Here is a 7357-nt window from a genome sequence, read left to right on the forward strand (position 1 = left end):
CAGGGGAATTCTATAAGTTTTTTAACATATCTTGATAGAAGGACAGAGGGAGGAGATGAAAACATGTGTACAAGATGAATGTCAATAAGAAACATTGCAACCAATACTTATTAAGTCACGCACTGTATTACACATTCTACTTGTGTCATTTTATTTAATCCTCACAACTTTCTAAAGAAGGCAGTATTCTTTTTATTTTAAGATGAAGAAATTAAGGTTCAGAGAAATTATGTAACTTATCTAAGGATGCAGAGTTAGGAAATGACAAGATGAAGATAAAGGCCAAGCCATTGCCAAAAGCCCTTGCACCCAAATAATGATGACTCACCTTCTGGAGCACATACTCAGTGCTGGGCACTGTTCTAAGCACATTGTTTAACCATTTAATCCTTTCAACAGTCTTATAAGCCCATCCAGTGTGGCTCAGTGTTTGAGAATCTACCTATGCACCAAGTGGTCACTGGTTCAATACCCTGCAGGGCACGGCACATGCCTAGGTCATGGGCTCCATCCCTAGTAGAGGCTGTGTAGGAGACAGTCGAGATGTTTCTTATCTCTCTCTGCCTTCTCCTTTCCCCTTCCTCTCTCTCTGAAAATCAGTAAAAATATATTTTAAAACCAACAACAGTCTAATGAGTTGGGTACTACATCACCCTAATTTTACACAGAGGAAAAGGAAGCACAGATAAGTCCATGTGTACCTAGCTGAGCAACCATTTCTAAAGAATGTTAATTGCCAATCACAGGCAACCAAAGGGAAGGTTTCCAATAGCAAGCCACAGTGATCTGTCTCTGCCCTGAGCTTTTAGTTCAGACTTTACTTGGGTATAGATTGTGATCTACTGCCCAAATATGGGAAAGCATAAATATGGTAGGATAAATTACACTGAATGGCAAAAAAAAAAAAAAAATTCAGTCTGTAAGAAAGGTCTCGGTAGTCTGAAATAATGAGCTGAATCTAACAAGATATAACTGTAAGAGAACTAACCATAAACTCCTAAGCAAGTCCATAAAATAAATCAATTGGAGGTTAAATAAATTAACAGTGATATGTGTAAAAGAGTTGTATAGAGTTTAAGTGACAAAAAGTATGAGTTGAGTAATGGATGATAATTGAGTGCTATCCCTAGATATTCACCAAACCCCTGCATGTGCAGTCACATGTGTGTACGCGCGCACGCACACACACACACACACACACACACACACACACAAACACATACAAACACACACACACACACACTGCATTTGGAAATTAAAAATAAGATTACCTTTTCAGAGTAAAACTCTAAAATAAGTAATGGATCAGAGCACACAAAGACAGCATAACTAGGGACAGAAAACTTCCTGGCAAAGATTTTACGTTAAAATGTATTATCATATCCAAAAAGGAGTATGGTCCTAGCTGGTTTGGCTCAGTAAATAGAGCATCTGCCTGCAAACTGAAGGGTCCTGAGTTTGGTTCTTGTCAAGGGCATATGCCTGGGTTGTGGGTTCTATCTCCAGTAGGGGGCATGTTGGAGACAGCCAATCAATTCTTAACTCATCATTGATGTTTCTATCTCTCTCCCCCCTCTCCTTTCCTCTCTGAAATCAATAAAAATATATTAAGTAAATAAGTAAATAAATAAATAGAAGAGTGTGGTCATCATAGGATGACTGGTCAACAACTGAAGCAAAGACAGAGGCAAGTCACAGAGTAAAGGGGCAAAGGATCCTGGATGCATAAACACAAGCACGTGGCTCTTGTGATATGTATATCTTCGTATGGGAGATGAGTGTGGAAAATTGCCCTGGCTGGAGGTCAACACTATTGTTAGCAAGACATTCCAATCTTTAGGAGGAATTTAAGGACACATTACTCCATCCCAAAGAAGGAGTGTTTGGCATTACCAAGAGTAAGGGATATTTGGGGGCTATGGTGGTGAGTACTAGAGGAATTAAGAAGGTTAATTGAAATCCTGTAAGCAAAGAATTAAAAAGTTATTGTGATTCTTATGCAACATGATCTTGTATGTAATTCATTGCAAAGGGAACCCTTGTACACTGTTGGTGGGAAAGCAAACTGGTATTGCCACTATGGAAAACAGTATGGAGGTGCCTCCAAAGATTAAAAACAGAACAATCATATGGTCCAGCAATCCTGCTTCTGGGTATATATCCAAAGAAAACAAAATCATTATCTCAAAGAGATATCTGTATTCTCATGTTCATTGCAACATTATTCACAACAGCCAAGACGTGAGAACCTGAGAACAACCTAAGTGTCCATTAGAGATGAATGGATAAAAAATGCTAACAATCATCTATCTATCTATATATCTACATATATAGATATATCCTATATAATAAAAGGATAATATGAAAATTTACCTTAACGTAATGGAATGACTGGGAACAACCAGCCACTATGATACACACTCACCACCAGGGGGCAGACTCTCAACACAGGAGCTGCCCCCAGGTAGTCAGTGCGAGCTCTGCTCAACCACAAGCTAGGCTGATGCCTTCGAGTGTAGTATTTGGTGGCAGGAGCCTCTTCTGCCTCCTCAGCAGTGCTAAGGATGTCCAACTGCAGCCAAGGGCTCCCAGGCTGCCAGAGGGATGTCTGACTGCCAGCTTAAGCCTGATCCTCCCAGTGGACATTCCCCAAGGGGTCCTGGACTGCCAGAGGGTGCAGGCTGGGCTGAGGGACCCCCTTCTGAGTACATTAATTTTCGTGCACTGGGACTCTAGTGTGTATATATATATATATATATATATATATATATATATATATATACACACACACACACTAGAGGCCCAATGCATGAAGATTCATGCAAGAATGGGCCTTCCTTCCCATGGCTGCCAGCACTGCCTTTGCTCTGGCCAGAGCCACCTTCATGTTTTCACTTTCCAATGCTGCTCAGAGGCCCAGAGTAGCTGGGGTGGTATGGAATTCCCACATCGCATCCTGCCCCACCCCTGGCCACTTGGTGGGTTAATTTGCATACTCACTCTTGATTTGCTGGTGGGCATTGTGAAGGTATGGTCAATTAACATGTTACTCTTTTATTAAGTAGTTCTGTGTGTGTGTGTGTATACACGCACACACACACACACACACACACACACACACCGTATTTTCTGGCATATAAGACGACACTGTGTTCTAGTAAAAAGCCTGCTCAGATTGGCCAGAGTCAGAGAGGCGGTCTATTAAAAAAAGAACAGGTGTTGCCTCGGAAGTGGGGGGTAGTCTTATACAGCGAATATAGGCCTAAACCTATGTTTTAACTGTAAAATTAGGGGGTCGTCTTATACGCTGAAAAATATGGTGTGTGTGTGTGTGTGTGTGTGTCTATATGAGTATATATGTATATATGTATATGTATATGTATATATGTAGATATTTCATAAAATATTATTTGGGCTTTAAAAAGAAGGAAATCCTGCCATTTCTGATAACAGAGATAAACCTGGAGGGCATTGTACTAAATAAAATAAGCCAGACAAAGACAATATTGCATGGTATCACTTATAAGTAGAATTTTTTTTAAAATATATTTTATTGATTTTTCACAAAGAGGAAGGGAGAGAGATAGAGAGCTAGAAACATCGATGAGAGAGAAACATCCACCAGCTGCCTCTTGCACACCCCCTACTGGGAATGTGCCAGCAACCCAGGTACATGCCCTTGACCAGAATCGAACCGGGGACCTTTCAGTCTGCAGACCGACTCTCTACCACTGAGCCAAATTTTTAAAAACATATACACAGAGAGTATAAAGGTGGTTGCCAGGGGCTAGGGGATGAGGGTATAAGGAGAGGCTGATAAAAGTATATAAAGTTTCACTTATAAGATGAATAAGATCTGAGGATTTAATTTTAACATGGTGACTATAGTTGAAAATACTGTATTATAAAACTGAAACTTGCTAAAACAATAGAACCTAAGTATTTTTTTAATGTTTTTTTTTTTTTTTTTTTTTAGATAGAGAGGAAGGGGAGGGAGAGAGAGAAACATTGGTCAGTTGCCTCCTACATGCACCCAGATCAGAAACCGAACCTGCAACCTGGGCATGTACCCCAGCCAGGAATCAAACTGGTGATCTTTCCATGCTCAAATAAATTAGCATTTATTAATTTATTAATTAAATGTTATTTAATGTTAAATCATAAAATATATTACAATTATATTTGTCTATTGTATCTCAACATGGCTTAAAATTATTTTAGTTGCAAAAAGTCTAAAAAGCTACTAGAACTAGTAAGTGTGTTTAACAAGGTTGTGGGATACAAGATGAATGTACATAAACCAGTTGTATTTTGTTTTTTTCACAACAAGTTTGCACAAGAGCACAGGTGTTGTGAAAACCACCACTAAATCAAAGCCAAAATGGGAAGGGAAAAGACTTACGTTAGTTCTGTTGTTATTGGGCACCAACCCATAGATTCCTGCAAGTCTGCCACTACTGGCCATCCGGCCCACAAATGTGATGGAATCGACAAAAGAACCGTTGGAAAACTTGAGAAGGAGGCTGCTGAGGTGGGAAAGGGCTCCTTCAAGTATGCTTGGGTCTTAGATAAACTGAAAGTGAATATGAGCATAGGATCCCCATTGATATCTCCCTGTGGAAATTTGAGACCAGCAAGTATTATGTCACTATCATTTATGCCCCAGGACAGAGACTCAAAAAAAATAAATAAAATAAAATGGAACAGACTAACGAATCTCCAAGGGAAGGTGGGTGGGATGGGGGAGAGACTAACCACAAAATTTATATGCATAACCCATGGACACAGATAGTAGTGGGGTGAAGGTCTGGGGAGGGGGGTGGATGCAGGGTAGAGAGGATTAATAGGGGGGAGGAACATCTATACTTTCTACAATAAAGATAAATTTAAAAAACAACAACATCATTAAGTCACACCTCAGGCTTACTGTGCTGTCCTGATCGTTGCTGCTGGTGTTGGTGAATCTGAAGCAGGCATCTCCAAGAATGGACAGATGTATGAGCATGCCCTTCTGATTTATACACTGGGTGTGAAACAGCTGACTGTTGTTAACAAATTGGGTTCCACTGAGCCACCTACAGCCAGTAGTACGAAGACATTGTTAAGGAAGTCAGCACCTACATCAAGAAAATTGGCTACAACCCCTGACACAGTAGCACGTGTGCCATTTTCTGGTTGGAAAGACAACACGTTGGAGCCAACTGCTAGTATGTTTGGTTCAAGGGATGGAAAGTCATCTGTAAGGATGGCAATGCCAGTGGGAGCAGCTGCTGGGAGCGCTGGATGGCATCCTGCCACCAACTCATCCACATAACAAGCCCCTACATCTACCCATCCAGGATGTCTACAAAACTGGTGGACCAAGTGGAGACTGGTATTCTCAAACCCGGCAGGTCACCTTTGCTCCAGTCAATGTTACAACTGAAGTAAAATCTGTTGAAATGCACCATGAAGTTTTGAGTGAAGCTCTTCCATGGGCAATGTGGACTTCAACGTCAAGAAGGTGTCTGTCAAAGAAGTTTGCCTTGGCAGTGTGGCTGGTGACAGCAAAAATGACCCACCAATGGATGCAGCTGGCTTCACAGTTCAGGTGATTATCCTGAACCCTCCAGGCCAAATCAGTGCTGGCTATGCACCTGTGCTGGGTTGTCACACAGCTCACATTGCTTGCAGATTTGCTGAGCTGAAGGAGAAGATTGATTATTGTTCTCAGAAAAAGCTGGAAGATGGCCTAAAGTTCTTGAAATCTGGTGATGTTGCTATCGTCAACATCATTCCTAACAAGCCCAAGTGTAACGAGAGCTTCTCTATCCTCTGGGTCATTTCGCTGTTTGTGACTTGAGACAGTTGTGTGTGTGTCATCAAAGCACTGGACAAGAGGGCTTGCAAAGCAACTAAGTTTGCCCAGAAAACTCAGAAGGTAAATGAAAATTATCCCCAATACCTGCCACTCCAGTCATAATCATTGGTGGAAGAATGGTCTCAGGACTGTTTGTCTCAATTGGTCATGTACGGTGTTTTGTTTTGTTTTGTTTTAATACTAGAGGCCTGGTGCATGAAAATTTGTGCACTAGGGGGGGGTCCTTCAGCCCAACCTGCACCCTCTCCCAGTCTGGGAGCCCTCAGGGAATGTCCAACTGACAACTTAGCCACAGTCTGGCCTCCTTCTGCGGGTGGTGACCAGCTAGTCAATCAAGGATGGTGCCAGTCCTCAAGCAGCCAGCCCCACCCCCATTGGCCCCCATTGCTGCCCCACCACTGGTGGCCTCCCTATGTGGGAAGCAACCAGGGATGTGCTGGATGCGAGTGGCCAGACCCACCCCCCATTACCCCACCACCACCGGTTGCCACCCCCCAATTGCCATCCCCTCTTTCTGCCAACTGGCACCCGCCCTTTGCCATCAGTTGTTTCACCGTTCAGTCGATTTGCATATTTAGGCTTTATTTATATAGGATATTTTTATTGGTTTCAGAAAGGGAGAGAGAGATAGAAACATCAATGATGAGAGAGAATTATTGATCAGCCACCTCCTGCATGTCCCCCACCGGGGATCAAGCCCACAACCCAGGCATGTGCCCTTGACCAGAATTGAACCTTGGACCTTTCAGCCCATAGGCCGACACTCTATCCCCTGAGCCAAACCAGCCATGGCAGTCATTTAAGTTTAATAGTAAAGACTGGTTAATGATTACAATGCATCATAGAACCTTCATAAGAAGCCCTGGCTGGATAACTTAGTGCATTGTTTCAATACGCACTGATCCCAAGGTTGTGGCTCTGATCCCAAGTCAGGGCATATACAAGATTTAACCAATGAATGTGTAAAAAGATGGAGCAGCAAATGGGTGTTTCTCTCTCCTTACCCCACCCCCCCTCTCTAAAATCAGTAATAAATAAATAAAAATTTAAAAGCCTTCAGAAGGAAAGGAAAATGTTTGTGGGTCATTTAGATTTGTGTATGGGGGGGAGGGGAACAACGACAGTTTTTAAGTTATTTGTTTTTAAAATCAGTACTTTTCAATGTAAAGAACTTGACCAAAAATCTGTCACAGAATTTTGAGACCCACTTTAAATCAAAGTTTAAATGAGAGAGAGAAAAAAAAACAGTTTTGTTTTCATAAACTATAAGTAAACAATTTTAAAATGAATTAAATTAAGCCGAAGCCGGTTTGGCTCAGTGGTAGAGCGTCGGTCTGAGGACTGAAAGGTCCCAGGTTCGATTCCGGTAAAGGGCATGTACATTGGTTGTGGGCACATCCCCGGTGGGGGGTGTGCAGGAGGCAGCTGGTCGATGTTTCTCTCTCATCGACGTTTCTAGCTCTCTATCTCTCTCCCTTCCTCTCTGTAAAAAATCAA

At 42.0% G+C, this 7357-nt stretch overlaps 1 pseudogene across 1 annotated transcript; it reads left to right on the forward strand.

Moving 5' to 3' along the window:
* Window positions 1–4381: 4381 nt before the first annotated feature.
* On the forward strand, window positions 4382–5962 carry LOC311617455 (elongation factor 1-alpha 1-like; annotated as a pseudogene). The gene is made up of 2 exons: window positions 4382–4729; window positions 4922–5962. The product of its transcript is annotated as an elongation factor 1-alpha 1-like (transcript).
* The last annotated feature ends 1395 nt before the right edge of the window (window positions 5963–7357 follow it).

This window comes from Pipistrellus hanaki (genome assembly GCF_964339955.1).
Source record: "Pipistrellus hanaki genome assembly, chromosome: 2".
In the NCBI taxonomy this organism is placed as follows: domain Eukaryota; kingdom Metazoa; phylum Chordata; class Mammalia; order Chiroptera; family Vespertilionidae; genus Pipistrellus; species Pipistrellus hanaki.